Raw genomic sequence first — 25,725 nt, 5'->3', positions numbered from 1 at the left:
TTTCTCAGAGTCCATAGTCTCTCATGGTTTGTCTCCCCCTCCAATTTCCCCCCTTCATTTTTCCCTTCCTGCTATCTTCTTCTTTTTTTTTTAACATATAATGTATTATTTGTTTCAGAGGTACAGGTCTGTGATTCAACAGTCTTACACGATTCACAGTGCTCACCATAGCACATACCCTCCCCAATGTCTATCACCCAGCCACGCCATCCTTCCCACCCCCCACCACTCCAGCAACCCTCAGTTTGTTTCCTGAAATTAAGAATTCCTCAATTGTTTTTAATATAGCTGCATTATATTCTATAGTTTGAACATATAATTGATTCAAAAGTTTTCACTGATTTTTAATCGCTAAAAATACATTTTTAAGAACTTAGATCAATAACATATAGGTTATTAACAATAGACATCATATGTTTTATCCCTATGTATTGGTATTTTCTGAAGGATAGATTTCTAGAGGAATAGGATCAGTGAGACAAACAATGTATTTTAGGTGTTAAAAATTCAGTCTTATCAACAGCATGTAAAAATGTCAATAACCCCATATCCTTATTGGCATTAGATATGATAAGTCTGGTTAAGTTAACCAATCTGATGGGATAAAAATCACATCTTATTGTTTTCAGTTGTATTATCCTGACTGGTCAAGAGGTTGAGCACATTTATAAATCTTCACTGGTCATACCTGCAAGTTGCTTATGGTTCATACTCTCTCCAAATTGTTCTGCTTTTCTTTTGATTAAGGTGCTAAAACCCTTTACATAATAACTATATTAATTTTCTACCTTTTTTTGTTTTTAATTTAATTTTATTATGTTATGTTAATCACCGTACATTACATCATTAGTTTTTGATGTAGTGTTCCATGATTCATTGTTTGCATATAACACCCAGTGCTACATTCAGTACACGCCCTCTTTAATACCCACCACCAGGCTAACCCATCCCCCACCCCCCTCCCCTCTAGAACCCTCAGTTTTTTTTCTTCCTTTGTTTACTGTGCCTTTGCAAATGAGAATGTTTTACTTTTTATGTAACCAAATCTGTCAATCTTTGCTTTTTGGATCAAAGTTTGTTAGCAAGCTTAAGAAGACATTCTTGATGAGGAGGTTTCCTTAGTATTCTATGTTTTCTCCCAATATTTTTATTTAGATTGCTTTTTGGTCTTATTTATGTTGTTAATATATTTGGAATCTATTTATTTTTATTTATTTATTTATTTTAATAATCTCTATATCCAATGTGGGGCTCGAACTCATGACCCTGAGACTAAGAGTCACATGCTTACCAACTGAGACAGCCAGGAGCCCCTAGAATTTATTTCTGTATATAAAATTGAATAAGGCTAAAAGCTATGCCATATAATTTTTTGAATATTCCATGCTCTTTCTTTTTAATTGAAATGTCATTTTATCATTTAAGTACGTTTTACTATGTACTAGAACCTGTTTCATGATTTTGTGTAATGATACCCATTTCTGTGCCAAGTACTGCTATATAGCTTTAAGTTTTAATTATTGGTATAAAGACAACATTCTCCTGTAGTTTCATGTTTAGTTTCATTTCTACAGATGAAAAAGTTTTCTTATGGTTTTTAAAATTAAAGTAATAAAAATCTAAACATAAAATATTGTATAGAGTGTTCAAATTTGATCTAGATAAGGAAGCCACTGATCTATCTTCTGAATTCCTCGTGTAAAGATTCTTAAAAGTATTTAAAAATAAAAAAAATGTAGAATATTTACACAGCTAACAGGTTTTAATATAAAAACTTACAATTTCTCCAGGTTCTAAACTCTATATCCATTTATTTAATTTACCAATACAAGTAATTAAAGAATACGAGAAAAATATTCTCTTTGACCTTTCATTTTTTTAAGTAGGAAAACAAATTCAAAAATCTCTAATAAAGTTTCCTTATTTTTATATGCTACAATTTATATGAGACTGTCTCACTTTAAACAGGCCCATCAGTCTGGCCTAATTTAAGGAAAAACATTGAGGCCATTGAAAATTAACTGAAATGTCAACCCACTTTAGAAGAAAGCTATTAGTAAAACAAGGGTGAAGTTACAAGCACTTGTGAAAAGCACAATAAATAAACAATGAGACCCATTCAAAGATACTGGGGAGACATTCAGGCTTTGCAGAGTTAGAACAAGAGACAGCAGAACCAGTTCCCACATGGGCAAGAGTTTGTTTATTTTATTTTGCTTATCTGAAATCAGAGTAAATGATCCCAGTGGTTTGGAATGGCTCAAAAATGTTTCTCAGCATCTAGGCAAGAAAAACTGCCTGTGTTTCAAGTAGCTTAACTGCTTTGTACAAACTCTTTTGCTCATGTGGACCATAAAGTTCATGTTCGAAAACTGAGCCATTTAAGACCACAAAAGGCATTATTCTTTCTTTCTGTCATCTGTCATTTTTTAGTCCTACTTTTAAGAGGTGATCAAAAGAAATAAAGAATACTTTCTACATAACTTTGGAAGTACTGTAGTCTGCACCCATGAATTATGGTTTATGAAAGTACGTTTATAGAATTAGTATTTCATACCTCAGGAACAGTGAAATGAACTTAAATGGCTACTTTAATCATAATTGAAGTTTACTAGCAAACCAACAAATATTTAGAATGAGAATTATAATGATCTGTTCTCATGATTTAATTTGGGGCCAGGCTAACTGATGAGAAAGCCTAGAACATACTTCTTTTAGAGTGCAAGTGAAAGTGATAGCAATCATCCTTTTTTTTCACATAAAAGGTAAAAGGTGACTATATTCTTTGAATAGAAAGAAATAAAATGAGATTAGTAACATGAAAACTTTTTACTCAAGCGCAACTTCAGAATGAAATCATTTGTCATAAATTTCCTGCTTTAAAAGCAGAAAACAGCAGGTTATCAAAGGTTTTGGTGTATGTGGGGGAGCAGTTTAGAAAAATCAATGACGACGTATGTTCTACTAGCATCTAATAGTATAAAAATATTTTTAAGAATACATACTTAATTATCACTAAAATATATCTAGCCTAAAACCAGTTTTCTAAGTGTTTTTCATGGCTCACAAAGGTGATTATATACTCAGTGAATCTTAAATGATGGAAATAACACCCATCTCTAGAACTCTATTACCAATTAAACCAGTGAATTTCAGCTTTACACAACACTTTGAGAGCATAGGATTTACTAAAAAGGTACATTTAAGCAATAGATTTTTTTCCCCAGGAAGACATCCTCAGAAGAAAAAAAGTTTTATGTCTGCCTCCCAAAAATAACGTGCTTCACCTTCATAAGCGATGAGGCAGTCCACCACAAATACAAGAGGTAAAGCTACAAACTCTTTAGTGCAGGAAAATTAGCTCTTTGTCATATCCTTGGAACATCTATTCCTTGGTTAGCTTACTCTGGAAGGTTTCTAAAGCAGTTGGCTGTCATTAATCTAATTACATATTGGGCCAGCTAATTAGAGAGGGCACTTTTCTATTTAAAAAATACTGCCTCAGGTAAGGCTTGAATTAGGAGCCAACTTTCACCCCGCACCCCTACTCACTCTAGAATCATGGCTCTGTCTGGAACACCTACTATTCCACTGTTGGAATGCAGCCTCCCCCCTCCACCTGACCATGGAGTTTCCCTCTCCGGAAAGCCACAAATTACAGTGCTAAATTTCAGCCAACAAAAGAAGGCATTTGGAGGTAAAGCCAAAACGAGGTTGAAAGAAAAATTTCCACTAGGAAATCAGCAGTAATGATTGATACATGGAGCTACATAAAAAGCAAACAAATATGGGCTACATACCATTACAGTCCTCACTTCTCAGGAAAATGAGAGAACACCAAAGACTCGTATTCTGACCCCAAAGGAAAGATATTCAGCAGAAGTAAACAAGATACACTAACAACAAATTTTCTGAAAAAGAAAGAAATCAACCCCATTTACAATAGCATCAAAAACAACAAAATCTTAGGAATAAATTAAACTAAGGCGGTGAAAGATCTCTATTCCAAACACTATAAAACATCAATGAAAGAAACTGAAGAAGATACAAATAAATGGAAAGGTATCCCGTGTTCATGGATTGGGAAAATTAATATTGTTAAAACGTCAGTACTACTGAAAGCCATCTATAGATTCAGTTCAATCCTTACCAAGAGTCCAATGGCATTTTTTGCAGAAGAAGAAAGAACACTCCTAAAATGTGTATGGAACCACAAAAGACCCCAAAGAGCCAAAGAAATCTTGAGAAATAAGAACAAAGCAGGAGGCATCACACTTCCTGATTTCAAGCAATACCATAAAGCTAGAGTCATCAAAACAGTATAGTACTGGCTTAAAACCAGACAAATAGACCAATGGTACATAATTAAAAGGAACCCAAGCATATATAGTCAACTAATAGTTAACGAGCCAAGAATACTCAATGGAGAAAAGACAGTCTCTTCAATCAACAGTGCTGGGATAATTAGGTATTCACATGTAAAAGAATGAAAAGGACCCTTATCTTATACTACTCACAAAAATTAACTCAAAATGGATTAAAGACTTAAGTGTAAGACCAGAAACATGAAACTCCTAGAAGAAAACATAGAAATAAATTTCTTTGACATTTTTTGAATATGAAACCAAAAATATAAGCAGCAAATCAAAATAAACAACTGAAACTACATCAAACTAAAAAGCTTCCACACAGCAAAAGAAACCATCAACAAAGTAAAAAGACAACCTATGAAATGGGAAAAAATATTTGCAAACCATATATCTGATGATGAGGTTATTGTCCAAAATAAAGAACTCAATACAACTTTATAGCAAAAAAACACAAATAACCCAATTAAAAATGGGCAAAAGACCTGAGTAGACATTTTTCCAAAGAAGATACACAAAAGGCCAACAGGTACAGGAAAAGATGCTCAACATCATTAAAATACCAAGAAAAAGCAAACTAAAGGCACAATGAGATATTATCTCACACCTAAGAATGTGTTATCATCAAAAAGATAAGAATAAATGTGGATATGAGAAAAAGGAACCCTTGTATACTATTGGTGGGATTGTGAATTGGTGCAGCCACCCTGGAAAACAATATGGAGAGCCCTCAAAAAATTAAAAATAGAACTACCAGATGATCCAGTAATTCCACTTCTGGGAATATATCCAAAGGAAACAAAAACAGTCACTCAAAAAGATACCCGCACCCCCATGTTCACAGCAGCATTATTTACATTAGCCAAGACATGAAAACAACCTAAGTGTCCACTGATGGATGAATGGATAAAAAAGCTGTGGTATATATAATCAATGGAATATTATTCGGCCATTAAAATGAGGAACTCCTACCATTTGTGACAGCATGGTAGGACTGTGAAGGCACCATGTTAAGTTAAATAAGACAGAGAAATACAAATACTGTATGATCTCATTTATTTATGGGATCTAAAAACAAACAAAAAACCCCAAACTCATATAAAAAGAGATTAAACTTGTGGTTACTGGAGGGGAAGAGTGGGGGGGAGGGATGGTTGGAGGAAGGTGGTCAAAGATACAAACTTCCAGTTATAAAAAAAATAAGTATGAGGGCTATAATGTACAACATGGCAACTATAGCTAACACTGCTACATGATATACAGGAAAGTCGTTAAGAGAATAAATCCTATGAGTTTTCATAGTTTTCAAACCATCATGCTGTGTGCCTTAAATTTATAAGTGATACATGTCAATTATTTCTCAATAAAACTGGAAAAAAATTTAAAAAGTAAACAAACTGAGCTACAGATTTCATTCTCTTTGTTCTAAGTTCTACTGTAATTCTTAAGTTGATGTGTCAAGCATTATAGAATTACTGACTAAAGGACCAAATCCCTTACTTCATACGGATCGCTTGGTTTGTGCAGGTGCACTCTCATTTTCTTCCTTTTTTGTTTTGTTGTGTCATTGTTGTCTCCTTTAGTTTAACATGTGAGACTTAGGGCACAGATAAGCAAGACAAACACGGTGCATGCAAGGTCTCAGAGGTAGACCAGAAGCATGAGTTAAGGACAGAGCTCTTTCCCTTCCTGGGAGACTCCACTCCATAAGCACTTGTTGAATATCTCAGTCAAAACACTACCTCCTCTCGCCTTCCCTGAAGTTCTGACACCAAAGATGGCATCTGCAGGTATAACAGGTCTACCAAGGATGATCAAAGAATTTTTCTCAGCAAAACACACTAAACTGAGACGAGGGGGTATACTCCAAGAATCTAAAGTGGAGCTAAAAGAAATCATGGCCCTAGGGGCGCCTGGGTGGCTCAGTCGTTGGGCGTCTGCCTTCGGCTCAGGTCATGATCACAGGGTCCCGGGATCGAGCCCCGCATCGGGCTCCCTGCTCAGCGGGAAGCCTGCTTCTCCCTCTCCCACTCCCCCTGCTTGTGTTCCCTCTCCCACTGGGTCTCTCTCTGTCAAATAAATAAATAAAATCTTAAAAAAAAAAAAGAAATCACAGCCCTAATTTCATTTTGCATTGAAGATAACCAGATTTTGTTGGCACTCTGTTTGTATTTATACAAATGACGCCACGTTATGTGGAAAACAAGAACGTCTGCGGGTAGAGTTCTGCCTTGTCAACTTTGTCCCCAGTCAATGTGGCGATTATAGCTGCACTTTTCCTGCTCCATGGGAACTTGAACATAGAGTGTGTTGAAATGAGGGTGAATAATTGCCATATTTCCAGTGTTTCGGGGCTTTTACCTCCACAAAACAATTCTGAGAATGGAGTTTGGCAGCACCAACCTAGGAAACCAGCGAGGCCACCATGGTTAGCTGACTTATCAGCTGACAATGAACCTTCTGAACCACCATGGTTTAGCTGACTTATCAGCCGACAATGAACCCATCCACAGGGAGAGATGCGACCTCCCTAAGAAAAGTTTTCTCCGAACAAATGACTTGTCTAGATTATTTAATGAATGGTTCCTACCTTGACTATAAAATGTAGTTATAACTGGTCCAGTATTAAAACATGGTCAACTACGTGACATTTCTTAGTTGGAATTTCCTCTATATTTTTAAATCTACCAGATGTACCTTGTGGCTGACACTTGGACACTCGGTGCCTGGCATGTGAAATCTTTCTTTGGAGCAAATACGATGCTCCGTGTTTTTTCCCAGACCACATTAACCAGTGAAGTTATAACTGAAGTATTTATATTGCTTTTTTAAGGGTATACTTCTCTTCTTTAAAAATCTTATTGAAATGTATTCCAGTTCTATGATAAGTTTGTTTAAAGGACACTTTAACTGCCACTTTATAATATGAATTCTTATGATGGATCTATTGAATCTGTTATCCAAAAATAATCAATGATAAAGAAAGCACAATGGTAACTGAGTATTCAAGGGAGAATTTCCTAATTACATCTTACACATTTCTTAGCCTTTTCATCTATTGGGTGTGTCCCAAATAACTTAACAATACATCTTGTAATGACTCATGTCTACAGTTACAAGGACTCCTATTTGCGCTCTTAAAGATTTGGGCGCTTGAAATCTGGCCTGGAATGAGAAAGTAAAAGTAATTTATCAACACTTTTATGTATTTTTCACATTCAAAAATTGTTCGTGCTATGCATGTGGAATTTTTAAAAATTATTTTCTTCCAAGATGACTTTACCTGACCCAAAGTAATTCTAGATTTTAAAACTGGAAGGGGAAAACTGCTCGATAGAAGCCTAATGTTTTGTGTTTTTATCACTGCACAATATATACAGTGTACTTACTTACAGTTTTGTTATCCTGATACCTGAGATATGGAATGTTCACGAAATCCCCTGAAGGTAATATTTCAGAATCATTTTTAACAAAAAAATTATTAGTAAAAAAGTTTATATTCACAAAACACTGCATTATTCAATTAAAGCATAATTTCTGAAATGTAAAATTTTGTACACAAACACACACAAGGTTGAGACTTTTATAACAGTGAGAAGAAGTTATTTCCTAGAAAAAGGAATGCAGGGTTTGATATAAAGAGCTCTCCCAGCCACGGCCCCACCTTCCTCTGCCATGGCCTTTCTGCACTTTGAGAGCGAGGCCTTTGTCATCTATGATTTATAAAAGCCAAGGGAACAGAGGGGGAAGAAAGATAGTACACATCAGGTGTTATCTTGGTACTTCCTGTGGCTTCCCGTTGTAAGGGGCTTTATTCCTGGGGATATTATAAAATGAGAAAGCTTTCTACTTGACAACAATGCATAAATAATAGAATAATAAGAAACACAATCCTTCTGAAGTAGGTGCATTCAGGCTGTGAAGCAGTTATGTTGTGATATAGGTTTCATATAAATATTTGAGACCCCAAAGGCAAAATACTGGGGAGCAGAGGGAAAGACACTTCACAGTCCCATAAACTTCATCTTGCTCTAGGGCTCAGGGAAAACTTTCTTAAATATAGCAAACTGAAACACTAACTACAAAGAAAGAAATGTGGCCTTGCCTAAAAATAAAATACAACCATACACACACACACACACACACACACACACACACATATGCGCCATGTAGGGCCCTGGGAAAATTCCACTTGATTACTCTTTAAAAAAAAGAAATCCAGACGTACCTGCACAAGAAGAACAGACTACATTCTGTTGATGAATTCTTTGTACTCTATAGAAGGATGGTTAGCAGTCAAAATTAACCAAAAGAGATATATTCTCTAAGGTGCGATGCAATTGAGTATTTCTAAAGAATATTCTTACACTGGCCTAATCAGAAAAAATAATTTTAGGGCGCCTGGGTGGCTCAGTTGGTTAGGCGACTGCCTTCGGCTCAGGTCATGATCCTGGAGTCCCGGGATCGAGTCCCACATCAGGCTCCCTGCTCAGCAGGGGGGTCTGCTTCTCCCTCTGACCCTCCTCCCTCTCATGCTCTCTGTCTCTCATCCTCTCTCTCGCAAATAAATAAATAAAATCTTAAAAAAAAAAAAGAAAAAATAATTTTAAAAAGTATGCTACATATTACTCTATTTTAAAAGTATGTATTTATCAACTTATCCTAATGATTCAATAGACACAAACACTTTAATTCTGTATTCCGTCTCTTATGTGAAAAGATCAATAAATAAACATTTGCTAAGCCAAGTACAATTATGAAAACTCAATGAATTATCAAGTTACCTACCTAATATCTACTCCGTTTAAAGTATGCCATATGTACTTTCTTCAACTGCAGTATTACTGATAATAGTATTGTATAAGTAAAAAGAAAAGCTTTCACTGATTAACTTCCTATTTTTCTACACAGTTGTTTGTTTTTCACTGCCAAGGTTTTTTACATCTCTCACAATTAATATGAAACGACAAAAATGAAAAAGGGCTTAAATTTTTAAAAAAAGATAAATTCTTAGTAGCCAATAATGCTGATTATTAAGCTCTATTTTAATATTGATCAACTTAGCTCACTTTTTCAAAAAGTGATACTTGTCCTGCAAGAATAATAAGGAAAGTAACTATAGAGTTCTATTTTAAAAGAAAAAAGGGATTTACATTTGATTTTGTAAATTAACATTATTTACTTCAATCAAACAAAATTATTTGGGACTAATATATAAAATCCATGAAAAAGTTCAGCAGAGTAAAAGCATGCATAAGCATTTTTTGGTCCAAGGATCTTATTCAAATTAAATAAAAATTATACCTTTACCTGGCAAGATACAATTTATATTAATGTATTTGAGATGGAATAGCAGATTATTTGAAATTCATCATCCTAAAGATATGAGTGGAAATTTTAATGAAAACTAAATGGAATAGTGAGAAATGCTAAAATCTTTTTTTAAGAAAGAATAAAATCACAAAAAAATTAAGCTTTATGAAAGGAGACTCATTTAAAAATCAAGAATTAGTCAATTCTCACTAGGTTAAGTAAGTCATAGAAATGAAACAGATAATCTATCATTTTAAGATTTCTTATTTGCCAATGGACCCGACTATAGCTAAAATTCTAAGGGATCGGTGTTTTTTAAAAAAAATTTTTTTAGGGGCGCCTGGGTGGCTCAGTTGTTTAGTGTCTGCCTTCAGCTCAGGTCATGATCCCAGGGTCCTGGGATCGAGCCCCGCATTGGACTCCCTGCTCGGTGGGAAGCCTGCTTCTTCCTCCCCCACTCCCCCTGCTTGTGTTCCCTCTCTCGCTATGTCTCTCTCTGTCAAATAAATGAACAAAATCTTTTAAAAAAAAATTTGGGGGTGCCTGGGTGGCTCAGTCGTTAAGCGTCTGCCTTCGGCTCAGGTCATAACCCCAGGATCCCGGGATCAGCCCACATCGGGCTCCCTGCTCAGCGGGAAGCCTGCTTCTCCCTCTCCCACTCCCCCTGCTTGTGTTCCCTCTCTTGCTGTCTCTCTCTCTGTCAAATAAATAAATAAAATCTTTAAAAATAAAAAAAATAAAATAAAATAAATTAAAAAAAATTTTTTTTAATTATGAAAATACAGGGCTATGTATTCAGTTTTGCTCTATTACATTCCTGCCATTTTTCTCTTCTCTGCCTAGGAGAAAGAGAATTAAAGTTTGTGGAGTTCCTGGTGTGAGACAAGGCACAGTGCCTTGTTTTTTACCTATGTTATCTCATTTAATCTTTACAACCAGTCCTGTCAGTTTACTGGTATTAATCCTATTTCTTCGACCAGAAAATTGGAAATCATAAATATTGAATAAGTTACCTGAGACCACACAGCTATCCATTAGGTGTTCTGGTCCCCAAGCCATGCTCCATTTCTATATTATAAGATAGTACTAAACACTGTGGTATCATCTTTTAGAATGTTGCTGCATTTTTTCTGTTGGTAAAGCTCAGGTTCTGAACAAACACACACATTAACAACTTGCCTAAGCCAGCCAATTTATTGTATCTTTTTAAGTTAATTTCTTTCCACTCAATGTAGGTATAGAGATATGCAGAAAAATCCATTCATGGGGTGCCTGGATGGTGAAGTCAATTAAGTGTCCCACTCTTGGTTTCAGACCAGGGTCACGAGATCAAGCCCTGCATGGGGATCCTCACTCAGCACAGAGTCTGCTTAAGACTCTCTCTCCCTCTCTTTCTGCCCCTCCCCACTGCTTGCTCACAGTCTCTCTCTAACAGAAAAAAGAAAAGAAAAAAGGAAATCCATTCATAAGTTATAATCATAAGTTATCCAGACTCAAACTCAACCCTCTGCCAGCTAGTGTATATATATTACTACATATCCATATATATATATACACATATATATGTCATTAAAATATTAAAATAGTTGACATTTAATGAATGCCTAACTGCCAAGCACCATTCTAGATGGCTTACACAGCTACCTCATTTAATCTACAAGCAGCTGAGAAAGATAATCAGAAGTGAATGAGAAGAATATAAAAAGATCACATATAATTTTGATTTAAACTACACTCTCTTGAACTAAATACATGATAAAGGAGATAAACATCTATATAGCATACTTATGTTTGAGGCAAATACTGCTATTATATAACATGGGTCTTTATAATTCAATTTCATTTTCATTGTCAGTATATAAATATAACTTAAACTTATGGGATATGAGGCATACAAAAGAAATCAAGAACTTATCAAATATTATTTTGTGAATAAATAGTTAATAGAAGACTTCACCTTGGAGAAGAGATTTTATCTAAGAAGAAAAAGCAAATGTCTGAAATAAAATATCTACAATCCAATTTTTACATTATTATAGAACTAAAATTCATAAATTATTTTAGTTGTTATATTGGATGAATGACCATTCACTCAGTTAATGTATGGAGAGTTTGTGTAAAATGAAAAAATTAAAATAGCTCTTTAGTAAAATTTTGTTTGGAAAAATTAAGCTGTATAATCCTTTTCTGAAGAAATTTCTAGTAGTCCCTAATTAGATTTTTTAAAAAGAAACTACGTAGATTAGTACTATAGGGTCAAATAACAAACAAAGAACAAAATGCATAAAAGACAATCAAAACATGTAACAATCAAAACATGAGCACAGTGCTTTTAGCCAAGCACTGTCTGGCAACACTGCAGACATTTAAAAAGTAGTCAGAGGCAAAACCAATGTCTTTGACACATTAACATTTTGGATACAAAAGACAAAAGAAATATATACAAAGAACTTTGAAAATGTAAACCAAAAAGAAGGCAAGTTATTAAGAAGAGCATTCTAATACATTTTCAAGTTTATTTCTTCTTTCCTTCTCCTTCTATCTAACCTTCACCTTAGACCTTTCAAATTCTTGCATTTTCCTGAAGCTACATCACTCTTTATTACAAAAGACCACATGAGTGGAAATGCATTTTTTCTATTATAAACATCTCTCTCTTAGTTTTTAATACCAAGAAATTCTGAGTTCTTAGAGAATCCCATATATGGAATTAATCTCTGGGACAAACCAATGATCTGACTTAAAGCAATTGGAGAGTCACCTTCTTGTCCAAGATGTACTACATTTTAGAAGGGTCACTTTCTGCAGTTTCAAATTAATGTTCTTATTTGCACAGCTGACATCTACAAACATGGCAGACATGGAGATTTTATACAATATTGTCTTAATTTCAGTTTATGTTCTGTTTTGTGTCACAAAAGAACATCCCAACCTCTAGCAGTAGAACCTTACATCTGAAATGTTTTGAGTCTAAGGCAATTCAGACTGCACAGCTGTCTACTCAGGAGTCCCATTAAACAGACTTTTAAAATTCCTAGAAGAAGGCATGATTTATTATAAGCAAATGGCCACGCTGGCTTTTTTAGTAACAGAATTTTAAGTGAAAATAAAATTATATAAGATACACCTTGTTTGGATTTTTTAAAACTCTTAAACTTAACTTTTAAATGGCTGTGAATCTGAAGGTTGGAATAATTAAATGTCAACCAGAGCTGATTAATGAACACATGAAAAAATGGGGGAACTGATCCTATTCTAAGAAGCACTTCACTTGAGGGACAAACACTAGGAGAATAGAGTCATTACTGTACAACAGGAAAAAAGAGTCAGAGGCTGTCAAGTAATTGTGAGAGAAAATAGAATTCATTTGCAATTTTTAAGTCCATTTAATGCCCAGCAATTTCATCACCTACCCTACATTTAAAACTGGGACACAATCCAGAAACTGAAGGGAATCAGATATTTGCGAAAATATGTTTGCATTATACTATCCAACAATTGTCCTGGCAACATTACTATACATATTTCAACATATGTTGATTTTAAAGAATAAGTTTTGGATTTAGTCTTCTACTGTATCACACTTTAATTAGGGAGATATTACCAGCCAAGTGACCAAAAGATTTCATTTTCAAAATAGTAATTCTTTTTTTTATAAGATTTTTTATTTATTTGCGAGAGAGAGAATGAGAGACAGAGAGCATGAGAGGGAAGAGGGTCAGAGGGAGAAGCAGACTCCCCGCTGAGCAGGCAGCCCGATGTGGGACTCGATCGCTGGCCTCCAGGATCATGACCTGAGCCGAAGGCAGTCGCTTAACCAACTGAGCCACCCAGGCGCCCCCAAAATAGTAATTTATCATTTATCATTTTAAATGATTTAATAAAAAATACATAACTCAATATATTTTAAGAGAATAAAAATAATCCCTATGAGATGCTTTCTACATTTTTCATTTGAACCACAAAGAAGATACTGGAAGCAAAATACAAAAAAAAAAAAAATTCCTCCAAACTATTTCTTAAAGTTACCTGAATGGCCACCTTTCTTCATTATAAGATTATAAGAGTCACTGCTTATTCTCTTCTCATAAAAACCATTCTGCAGCAGGACAATATACAGTTGACCCTTGAACAACATGGGTTTGAACTGTATGGATCCACTTAAACATGGATTTTTTTTTCAATAACTACAGTACAGTACTATAAATGTATTTTCTCTTCCTTATGATTTTCTTAATAACATTTTCTTTTCTCTAGCTGAGTATATTGCTAGCATACAGTATATAATACATATGACACACAAAATATGTGTTAATCTAGTATTTATGTTATCAGTAAGGATTCTGGTCAACTGCTAATAGTAGGCTATTAGCAGTTAAGTGTTTGGGGAGTCAAAAATTGTATGCAGATTTTTGACTGCATGGTAGATCAGCTCTCCTAACCCCTGCATTGTTCACGGGTCAACTATATTTTATTTGCATTTTTTCAAAATAATTAGAAACAACTAGTTCTTGATTCGACTGATTTTTCATTTAAGCATCACAGTCCTACTTAAAGGATTATGAACTTACATCATTGTCTGTTCTCTGTATATAAAATCCTGAAATTAGCCTTTTAAGACATAAATACCAACTCCTAACAACCCAATTTTCATTTCACATCCTGATGAATTCTTGTTATCCACCTTTTCGTCAGTAGCCTTCTAGGACTGTTCTTTAGTGGAGGCCCTCCTACCTGGCAGAAGTTTCCTTCACTTGTTTTTTTCTGCCAATAGCCTCAACATGGTCCATTGTTCTGCCTTTTTATTTCCTCAGGGCCATTAGAGGAATATGCCATTTGATATGATTTCAGATACTTTAATATAATGGAATAACAGGAATTAACAAATGTAAATTCTGAGCTTAGTGAGTACTAAACACCGAACCAAGTATTTATATTTTCTTCAACAATAACCTTTGGAAAACACTACAATCTTAGTTTTACAGAAAAGGAAACTGAGACTCAGTGTGGTTAAATAACTAATCCAAGATCACATAATTCGCAGAATTTGAAGTCAAGTTCATGCTCTTCTCCCTGTATGTACTCTGCTGCTTCTGATTATTCACTAACATTTACATGTGGGAATCAGAGTCTCTCATTTAGGATGCAGAAATATGCCCATGAGAATAAAGCCAATAAATAAAGTATCCAAAAAAGATCCTATTCACTGACTTTTTTTTTTTTGTATGGAAAAGGAATTACATCTGCTAGAATTAGATTCAGCTGCATATGACAAACCCAAAATAACAATGGCTTAAATAAGATAGGAGTTGAATTCTCTCACAGAAAATAAATCAAACTGGGTAATCCAGATTTAGTATGGCAATTCCACAAAGTCATCAAGGACCCAGACTCCTTTTAGCTGACTACTTCCTATTCTCTAATGTATGATTCTCATCCCAAATGGCTGTCAGAGCTCCAGCCATTACAACTGTGTTCCAGGAAGCAGGATGAAGGAATGGGGGGGGGATGTGTTACCTCTCTTTTTTAAGGCTGTATCTCAAAACACCACTCAATACTCCAGCTTCTTCCTACTGGACAGAACTTAGTCACATGCACTCACCTAGCTATAAAGGGGACTGGGAAATGTGTTTCTGGCTGGGCAGCAAGGTGCTCAACTAAAAACCAAAATTTTATTATTACTAAAATGGGAGGTAATAATGAATATTTGGAGGAACCTAGGGAAAAAAATAAATCTTTTTTTCCCCCTCGGTTTGAATACAGGACATTAGATAAGGTGATAAATTCTGGGGGTGTCACTGAGTTTAAATGGTCCTTCATGTTCTAAAATTTTAATATCCAGAGGTCCTAAACAAATAACCAAATAGAGAAAACTGGAGAAAATGCAACTGTTGATAAGTAATCAAATCTGAAAGGTGCTTCAATAAGTAATCTAGGTCCAAGTACGTATATGATTTACAACTATCCTCAAACGTGTAAGAGTTACATTAGTATTTAAAAACAATTTGTACATCTGTAACTTGAATATGAGTAGACCTCCTTAGTCCCTGATGCCATGTACAAGGCAGTCTTTTCTCTTTTATGATGAAGCACTTGAGAAAAACACATGCATAACTTCAAAAGCTCTAACCCCCCAAAAAGTGACTTTTTACAAAAGTATTTGGGGAAGATAGAAGAAGGAGTCACTTCACAGACAACAAATGTCTTTGAAATTCTCTTTAAATATTTTTTCTTTAATGTTCCACTCCTCATGGCATTTACCCTACACTCCTCTCTCTCAGAAACCTTCCCAACTTCCCACAATCACTTCCTATAATCCATCTGACTGCACTCAGTGAGACAAAGCCAGCCAAATAATCCTCAAATAGAACCAGATCATGTGTTGTCACTTAAACATGGACTTGGGGCTCCTTGTCTCAGCATTCCCAACACGTCCATGCAAGCACATACACACACATGCAACCCTGCAATTTCTTTAATTGTAAAGTGACGTACTTTCAACTAATTCAATCCATAATCAAGATAGTAAAGTTTTTCTTTAAATCCCATGTATTTCTGAAAAGTTAGCAGACAAATGAATTTCCCTATTTCCCCATAATCTTAAATGCTAGACTAAACATTCCCTGCCTCTGCAAGCTCTCTTTATATGGTTCCATTCTATGCATTTTAGTGTGTTCAGTCATTCTTTACATTAGATTTCCAAGGATCATGGCTCAAAATTAAACACAGAAATAATGTCATATCAAAATATATATGACATAATGGTATTACTTGCCATATCAAATAATATTTGGAGACTGGCAATATTATCTGTCCAATTTTTTCAAAATCAGAGAATCCTATTTAATCAACTGCACTTTTGTGGATTTGGGTCCACCTGATGATCCACTTGGTGACAGTCCAGTATTCTTACACTCTTTAGAGAGGCATAAGGTATAACAGTCAAACAGTGGACTTTGGAACCATAGTCTCTAGGCTGAGATCTCCACATCAACATTTACAAACTGTGTGACATTGGGCAAGTTATTCCCTCTGTGACTCAGTTTCTTTAACTGTAAAATGAGAATAATAATAGTATCTACCTCTTGGAGTTATTCTAAAAATTAAATAAACTACTACATGAGAAACAGGTTGGAATAATATCCAATACATATAACTACTCAAGTGTTACCTATTACTATTTCTCACTTTCTAATAAAAGTTTATTGTAGTAAATAACACATTAAAGCCATTTTGGAATAAAAATCACCCACTAAAAGTAATAGCATACATGCAGGCTTTAGAATAAATATTGAATCTGTATTCTTAAGAAATGGATTCAGAAAAATTTAAACCATTGAATGGTATGAAAAAATTTCAACTACTGAATTAACCTACTAACATTTGTTTATAAAAGGCCTGGCCTCAGAAAACCCCCATACCAACTAAATTATTCCTCTTTAATAAGTTTATAGCACACTTAACAAAAGGAATTTCAACTATTAAATATTTTTAAGTAAAAATCGTATTTCATGAAAGAAAATCCTTAAATAATGAAATGTTTTTTAAAAAATCATGGAAGTGCTAAGCAAACAGGCTTCATTAATGCTGTGCTTAGATTTAGGTTAACTTGATAAGAGGTAGGCATCGGGGCACCTGGGTGGCTCAGTCGTTAAGCGTCTGCCTTCGGCCCAGGTCATGATCCCAGGGTCCTGGGATCAAGTCCCTCATCGGGCTCCCTGCTCAGCGGGAAGCCTGCTTCTCCCTCTCCCACTCCCCCTGCTTGTGTTCCCTCTCTCGCTGTGCCTCTCTCTGTCAAATAAATAAATAAAATCTTTAAAAAAAAAAAAAAGAGGTAGGCATCATACTTACCTATCCAATCTTAAAATAAATCATTAATCTAGGAGCTTTATTAAAATTATTAGGCTTATTTTTAAGTATTATATTTTTAGGGTTGCATATATATATACAGTACTGCAATACTTGCTCTGTTCGTATATCAGTACACAGCACTAAAATAAGGACATGAAATAGATGCCAAGAAGGGAAATATAATAGATGTCTTCCAGCAAAGAGTCATTAAAAGATAAAGATTTGATAGTTCTCTTAAAGTTAGGGTCTAAAACCTTATGCTTGAGTATAACTTAATAGTCAACATTCTCTGTTTTTAATGTGAATATAAAATCCACTATAAATTCCAAAAGAATTCTATAGTCCAAAGTTTTATCCACTATATATTACTATTTGCATGCAACTTTGCACAAAAAGACCTAAAATCTAAGAAATGCACAATGATAATTTGTTTGGATATTCTCATTTTTTCCAAACCCTCCCTATTGCTAAACTTTTCTACACAGGCTTCCACACCTCTCATGGTATACTGGGTCCATTTCTGCTGGACAAGCAATCTCTTGACTAAAAAGTAAAAAAAAAAAAAAAAAAAAAAATTAAAGTGATAGCAAATGAGAACATAATAAAGAGAGAAAAAATTATTTTACAAGCAGACACTCATTGAGAGAATTTCTTATAAGCTACTAAGCTTTTGAAAGTAAAGAATTATCTCTCAGAGTTATATCAGATTTAAAAAAGCTGCCTGGCTTGAAAAGGAAGGACAGAAGAGCAAATTATCTTACCCTCCTTCAATAATGGGTAGCCCCCCAAAAGAATGAGGAACAAATTACATTATTATTTTTAAAAGCTAGTGGTATGTTATTTAAAAAGTGACTAAGATTATGGTCTGACTACTGATATTTAGCTGCTTGGCATGTCTCCAAGGAAAGGCTACTAATTAGGGGAGGTGCCCCACGTAAGAGTAACTCACCACCCATGAGCATCTGTTTAGTGTTCATTAATTTCAACAAATTTCTAGACCAGCTACGAGTTGTGTGAACTAGTCTTATTTTTCAAAAGTACACAAAAATCATCAAACCTAAGAACAATATCAGGAAATAGTATTGTTTTATAGAAACGACTGAGAATTTACACATACAACATTTGTAATACATTTAAAAAAATCCAAAAGTAACCTATCCTAAATGTGATTAAAAGAGTTTACATTTGAGATTAGGTATTAGCATTAGGGAGGCATTCCCTATGAGCTACCCAAAGAGTCACCTTGAAATGTAACCAATTAAAATTTATTTGTTAACTTACATAGTTTATTGATATTAAAACAGTAGAGGTGCTAAAGGAAGATGTTATGAAAACAGATCAGCACAGCCATAGAATATCTTCAATGGCATCATTAAAAAAAAAAAAAAGATAGTATTTCAATGTGTTTCCTGCAGTGGAGAAGGCTCAGATTTCAGATGACTGGTCATGGTTTTTGGAAAAAATATACTTGTAGTACAAAAAGGACAATGTTTCAGACTACAAGAGCTTGAGCAAAACAGGACACATCACAGCTATTCCTTCATTCTAAGCTTGAGTTCAATAAGCAATATTCTAATTTGTAATTAGGCTGTCATTACTTTGTCAATAGGCAGACCTGGATATAAAGACTGATTCCAGAGGGGGATAGGCACAGGATTTCATCAGAATCTTCTTAGAGGGAGCATATGGATTTTGATGTAGACTGGGTCAGGCCTATTCTGAGACCTCTAGTGAAAGACCACGTAAGTCTAGATTTCTTGGTGGATATCTCCCCCAACACAGAAAAAGCCTGCATGATTTTAAAGCTTTTAAAGCAAAGAGGAGAGCACCACAGAGGAGTGAGGAGGAGAACCCTGATGTGCGGTGAAGCCAAATCTGTGCCTTGGACTTCCAATTCCAATACAAGCATTTTTGATGGGATATATGCTATTTTCTATCAAAAGACTCTTATACAGTAGGTATGATTTGTGCTTCTATGTCCACCAGTGATCCACGCGATCCGAAAGATTCCATTTTCTCACCTATATGTTACAAATGATAATGCTTATAAACAAACTCCAGGACAGCACAGCTACGGAGATAAGTATGTCCATACATACTTATTTTTTGTGCGTTTATAACTCAGAATTAAAAAGCAGAAACACAAATCCGTTAGTACAACTGACTTAAAGAATTATATTTAAGAAAACCAGAATTCAGAAACTACATGTATTTATTTGAGAAAACAAACACAAGAGTATTTCCTAGGTAAATTAGTGCTGGGTGTTACTTTGGCAGCATTATAACATCAGTAAAGCAAGGAAAAGCAATCCTTACCCTACAGGCTTCAAAATACCAGCAGGGACCAAAAAGTCCAACAGTGGGAGTGAATGTCATTCCATCTCAGTGTTGAATACAATTTATTTTTAATTTTCTTTCTCTAAAGTTTCTTCCCAAAGAAGCTAACTATAAAAGGACCAAGGAGCTGGGATCATTTGTTGTCATCTGGCATGAAAATGAGGGAACCCTTCCAAGGATACCAAGTACCAGTGAACTAGCCCCCAAGATGGGAATAACACAATGAAAACAAAGGCAAGCAGCCTGGTACCAAGGCTCCACAAAGCTTCAAAAGTAAAAGCATGAAAATTTAATTTTAGGCAGGAAACAAGAGAAAACTGAAGAGTCAAATGGCAGAGTTCAAGTGCCAAGAGAAAGGTGTTTTTAGCAGCAATACTCTGTGAAGAAAGGGGAAAACCAGGCCAACCAGAAAGGCAGCTGTTGCAACAGAGGATGTCTTAACTGCAAAGACCATTTATAGTCATTTCCCCTGCAGAAGGTTGGCCCTCTCCCCCAACCCTGATTAAGAATAAGAAATCCTTGTTTCATTTGTCCTTTAATACTCCTGACTCAGAACCCTCGTCAAATTAGCTTTTTTGAACACATTTCGACTTTCATGTTAAATGTTAAATAAATAATAGTCACTCTCTTCACATAGCAACTTTTCCTATGCCAACAAAAACATGCCTAATCTTGCCCATAAAAAATAGATACCATAGCCTATTCCAAATGTATGCAATAAAGAAGTAATATATTTAGTTGATACCGCCACTCTGAAGCGGGGGACATAAAAAGACACAAAAACATTTTATTGTAGAAAAATTTCAATGTTGCTATTACATGATTTCTGCTACACTTGTCATATGTATGTACATATATGCACACAATGTATTTAATTAATGAAAAAAGTATCACAAATAAGTAAAAATAGAACGTGCATTTCTCCTTAAGACCACTAAAATTCACACTTCTGCCACATTTTGGTCATCCGTGAAATAAAAGCACTGGGCTAAAATGTCATCTTTACCGCCCTTCGAGTATCCACATTTGATGGTTCTAATATTCCAGTGACTCCAGGCCTCCTGTGCTGGCCTCCTAATCTGTCTGCCACATTTCCTCCATGTCTAAAGCCATTCCTCAAATGAAGCCAAACCGTAAAATGCTACTAATCTAATGAATAGCTTTAAAAATACTCAAATGTGCTATTATGGGGCTTTTGGGAAAGCAATTATTTTAAAGACTAAAATCTGAATTTCTTCAGTGCCTTTTATTCAAGGAATTCAAAGTACTTCAACAAACTCAGGTTAATTGTGTCTGTGTGGTTAAGTGTTAGCTGCCGTCCCTGCCCCCCCCCCTTCAGGCAAGGGTGGACTGATTAACCCACTTACCCACGTAATAAGGAATAAATGTAGTGAGAATATATGCCTGAACATCTTGTATCCCTGATCTAATCAGGGACGCAATTTCCCTGAACAAAAATCCTGTTTTGACCTAAAGAATCTCTCATGTTAAAACCATTAGGATGAGGGTCTATGCTTTCATTTATAGGCCATCTCTACTCTTTGAGGTATGTAATATTCATAACAGTAATATCATCGGCAAAAACTTACATAGTGCTTACTACGTGCCAGACATTCTTTCAGGTGTTTTACAACTATATTGACTCATTTAATCATCTCAACAACTCCACAGGTAGGTGCCATTATTACCCTGTTACACAGGTTAAAAAACCAAACGATTGAGGCACATAATTAACTTGCTCCTGGTCACACAGCAAGTAAGCAGCAGAACTAGGATGCAATGCAGGCAGTTTGGCTCCAAGAGCCCGTACTTTTCTAAACCACTCCACCATATGCAACTGAGGGTTAGGAACACAAAAATACTCATTTCTCTCCATTGTTCACTTTCCCGCCACTACTTTGTTTGTTTGGTGGCATTTACTAAGCACTCAGTAACTGCAGCTGAATGAACAAAATCTATGCCTGGAACTGAAGACGCTGACAATGAAAAGCAAACGTCCAAGTCCATACAGGAAAAAAAGAAAAAAAATTAAGAACAAAATTAAAATATTTAGAATCCTATCTAGAGTAACCCCATGAGTTTATTTAATGATCTTGCCAGTTTTTATACATTTGGTATTTCCTAACTCCCTGCCTCCCTCTGCATATTTCTTCACCTGAAGGAAAAAAATGGAACAAAAATAGACAATATATTTTGGCAGTATTTTCATTCCCTGGTGCCAAGGAAGGATAACAGTGAAGAAGTTCAGTCCTGCATCAAAGGGAATTATTTTCTATAGTTACCAATGAATTACCATCACCAAAAAAGAGTAAGTGTAAGCCCAGAATTTCTTTCATCTTTAATTCTCATTTATATTGATGGCATCATTTTCAATATATGATTTGTGAGATGAAATTCTTTGTTCAAAGTAGCAAAAACAGAATGGAAAGATACTGCAGTCCTATTAAACCAGTGCATTTTAAAGTCTGGTCTAACATAAGAATCACCTAGGAGACTTAAAAAAAAAAAAAAAGAGGCTGGGGCCTCACCTAAAGAGTCTAATTTAATTGGTCAGGGATAGGACTGAGCATTGGTAGCTTTAAAAGTTTTCCAGCTGACTGGAAAGTGCAGCCACGCTTGGGAGGCACTATTTATTTATTTATTTATTTATTTATTTATTTATTTATTTTTAAAGATTTATTTATTTATTTGAGAGAGAGAGAATGAGAGAGAGCACATGAGAGGGGGGAGGGTCAGAGGGAGAAGCAGACTCCCCACCGAGCAGGGAGCCCGATGCGGGACTCAATCCCGGGACTCCAGGATCATGACCTGAGCCGAAGGCAGTCGCTTAACCAACTGAGCCACCCAGGCACCCCGGGAGGCACTATTTAAATGCTACCCAAGGCTTGCCAAACTTTAATATGCATATACATCACCTAAGGATCTTATTTAAAATGCAGATTCTAATTAAAAAATTCTGGGGTATGGCCTGAGGTTGTAATTCTCCCATGCTCCCTGGCCATGCAGATGCTGCTGGTGTATGGACCCCACTTTGAGCAACAACTTTCTACTCCTCCATCAATAATACATTATTATAATTAGTATGAAAGGTGAGAAGGGGTCGAACAGATATTACAATTTAAGGTAATTTGTATATTTTACTTCTTTGTAAACAGATATTTAAAAAATTATTTTTAAAAAGTAACTTGAACCCACAAGAAATAATTATATAGCCAGGGTTCCTGTGAACTAAATGAACTAATATGCATGAAGCATGAGGGGCTGTTCCTAGCCCAGAATCAGTACTCAATAAGTATTGTCCTCTTTTATTACTATCTTATTAATAAATGAGCAGCAAATGATGGCCACCCATATCAAAAACACTCAATGCAGATATATAACTTGTTTTCTGGAAAAATATGGCTTCTACTTGTTCGCAGTCTTCATATTATGTCATTCTCTCCTATACTTAGAACATTTGGTACAGGGATAAAACATTTGCTCTTGAGTTGAAATTTGCTCTATTGATAACATGATACCTGGAATCAGCTTTAAAATATTTCAGCAAAGAAAAAGAAAAAAGGTGTAGGTCAACCAAATGTAGTGAAATTTGGGATCTCGATGTGGAATAGGTACATGGGGTTAATTGCTCTCTTCTTTCAACTTCTATGTATGCTTGCATATCCTTCAAAATAAGTTTTCAGTGTTCTGTTTTTGGACCTCAGGTTCACCACTGATTAGCTCTGTGATGATCAACAAATAACTTCTCTGACCCACACTCTCCTCTTCAGTAGAACAGGATACCATATCAACCACCTTACAAGGATGACTACAGGGATTAAATGAAACGGCATTTAAAAAATAAATAAATAACTGACACCAAGCAGGTCACATCATAAACTTAATTTTAACCCGATGGGTCAATTTAAAGAGAAGTGAAAAGAATGGTAAAATGTTTCTACAATAGAGACCAGCGGGGCTGTGCTATCACGCTACAATCCCAGTCCTTTCCATTACCTCTTTCTTAACATTCTAGACCAGATTCCATCGAAATCGCAGCTGGAGGAGCGTGCAACTCTTGGATCTTGGGGTAGTGAGTTCAATAGGAAGGAAGGAAGGAAGGAAGGAAGGAAGGAAGGAAGGAAGGAAGGAAGGCAGGAAGGAAGCAAGGCAGGAAGGAGGGAGGGAGGGAGGGAAGGGCAACAAGTAGCATATAGTGAATTCTCCAGAATGTGTATCCTGAGATAAATGCATAAAAAGATTTCCTGCATGACAACACTAGGAGTGACCTATAGACAGACACCACTTCTAACTGCTTCACTATTGCCCTGACTACAAGTAACATGGCTTTTCCTCCCACTCACTCCCTTCATTTATGAAAATCTCTGAACAGTAGCTGGGGATAGCAGTCAGGAGGAAAGTAATGGCTTGAATACATGCCAAATAATCAAAAGCAAAGTATCACTTCTGGGCTCTCTCTTCATAGGACAGAAGTTCAAATAAGAGCAGATGGTACCTTTATTATCTGTAATGTAATTACAAGATGATTACATAATCATTTAAAAATATCCATTATTGGAGACAATTCCATCACTGCAGAAAGGAATCATTCACAAAACCTCATAGTTGGAAACCTTGCACAGAAGTAAAGGCACAATTTCATAATACACAGTTTAGCATAAGAGTGAAAGGAAAAAAATATTAAAAATAGTGGCTGTACTGAAAACAATTTATGCACATTTCCATTTTTTCAGAATATGCAGAAGCAATGCCATATTGAGTCTCACTTGTGTCCATTCCAATTGAGTTGTAATCAAATATTATAACTGAATGGGACTCTGAGGGACATGCCTCTCCTCCATAAGAAAAAATTCTACAATCTGGAATGTACTAAAAATACGTTAGCCTCCTTCATTAGGTCAAGAAAGCAAAAATAGTTAGGTGAGTTCAGAAGTTGTATTTACTAGGGGAATTCTCAAAGGAGGCACCCTCTAAGTTAATCACTTCACAATTACACTCTTAGCATACAAATGAAAGCCATATTTAAAAATCATATTTCTTACATATAACTCACATTGTTCAGATAAGGCACAAATAGAATGCTTAGTCATTGGTTATTTTACTTAGATATTCCTTTCTAAATACAGACCTACCCGATATTTTTCCTATACTAACAACACTCAAATTATCTATGTGTACAATAATAAACACTAGGCATAATCATATCTCAGTACCAATTTCCTTAAAAGGTAAAGCTTATTTCAGTCAAGGTCTAGGCCAAGGATTAAAATAAACACACACAGCAGAAAAGTTGTAATATATATTTTGTTTTTTCGGGCCATGAAATGCCTTACACTTCAATATGTATAAATTAACCAAACAAGAATTGTCAATAAAACGCCCTAGTTGTACTAGTATCTAAGAATTAAAGTTATTCAATTTTTTTCTTCTACGTGTTAATGAACACCTTTAAACAACCATCAAATAGAGGTCATATTTGAAGTCCAAGGTCCACAAAAATGTCACAGGGGGAAATACAGAGAGGAAAAGGAAATAGGAACCCAAGTTGATTCCAGCAGAGAAGAAATCTTCCCACATACAGAGGTATTAGCCTTGAAGCAAAGGAAAGCCAGAGGCCTCAGAATGAAATTTATAGACTCAGGGAATCAAGGCAGGGTGCTAAATCTTTTCCACCTGAGCCTGTGACTGCAACTACTTGAACCGCAGGACTTCTCAAAATCAGTCAAACCAGGTTCAGTTGGATCAGAAATTTGTTTAGTAATCAAGTGAACAAAGAAATAAATTCACTTAATCAACTGCTTCAGAGAAGCATCAAAATTCTGAATCTGAATCATCACCCTTTCTTTTAAATAATTAC

The 25,725-nt window shown here is 35.3% G+C and overlaps 1 protein-coding gene and 1 long non-coding RNA gene across 6 annotated transcripts in view; both read right to left on the bottom strand.

The window, feature by feature from the left end:
- The window catches only part of PPP3CA (protein phosphatase 3 catalytic subunit alpha), a 296,797-nt gene that overhangs the window by 254,308 nt on the left and 16,764 nt on the right, over positions 1-25,725 (bottom strand). The window lies entirely within an intron of this gene.
- On the bottom strand, positions 3,229-8,867 carry LOC145720155 (uncharacterized). Its single transcript, XR_014142929.1, has 2 exons — positions 6,871-8,867; positions 3,229-6,824 (listed from the first exon to the last, which is right to left on the bottom strand). It is a non-coding gene; the product is annotated as an uncharacterized LOC145720155 (long non-coding RNA).

This window comes from Leptonychotes weddellii, chromosome 2 (genome assembly GCF_054177405.1).
Source record: "Leptonychotes weddellii isolate Sample4059 chromosome 2, ASM5417740v2, whole genome shotgun sequence".
Lineage (NCBI taxonomy): Eukaryota > Metazoa > Chordata > Mammalia > Carnivora > Phocidae > Leptonychotes > Leptonychotes weddellii.
This window is presented reverse-complemented; position numbering and strand designations above follow the sequence as displayed.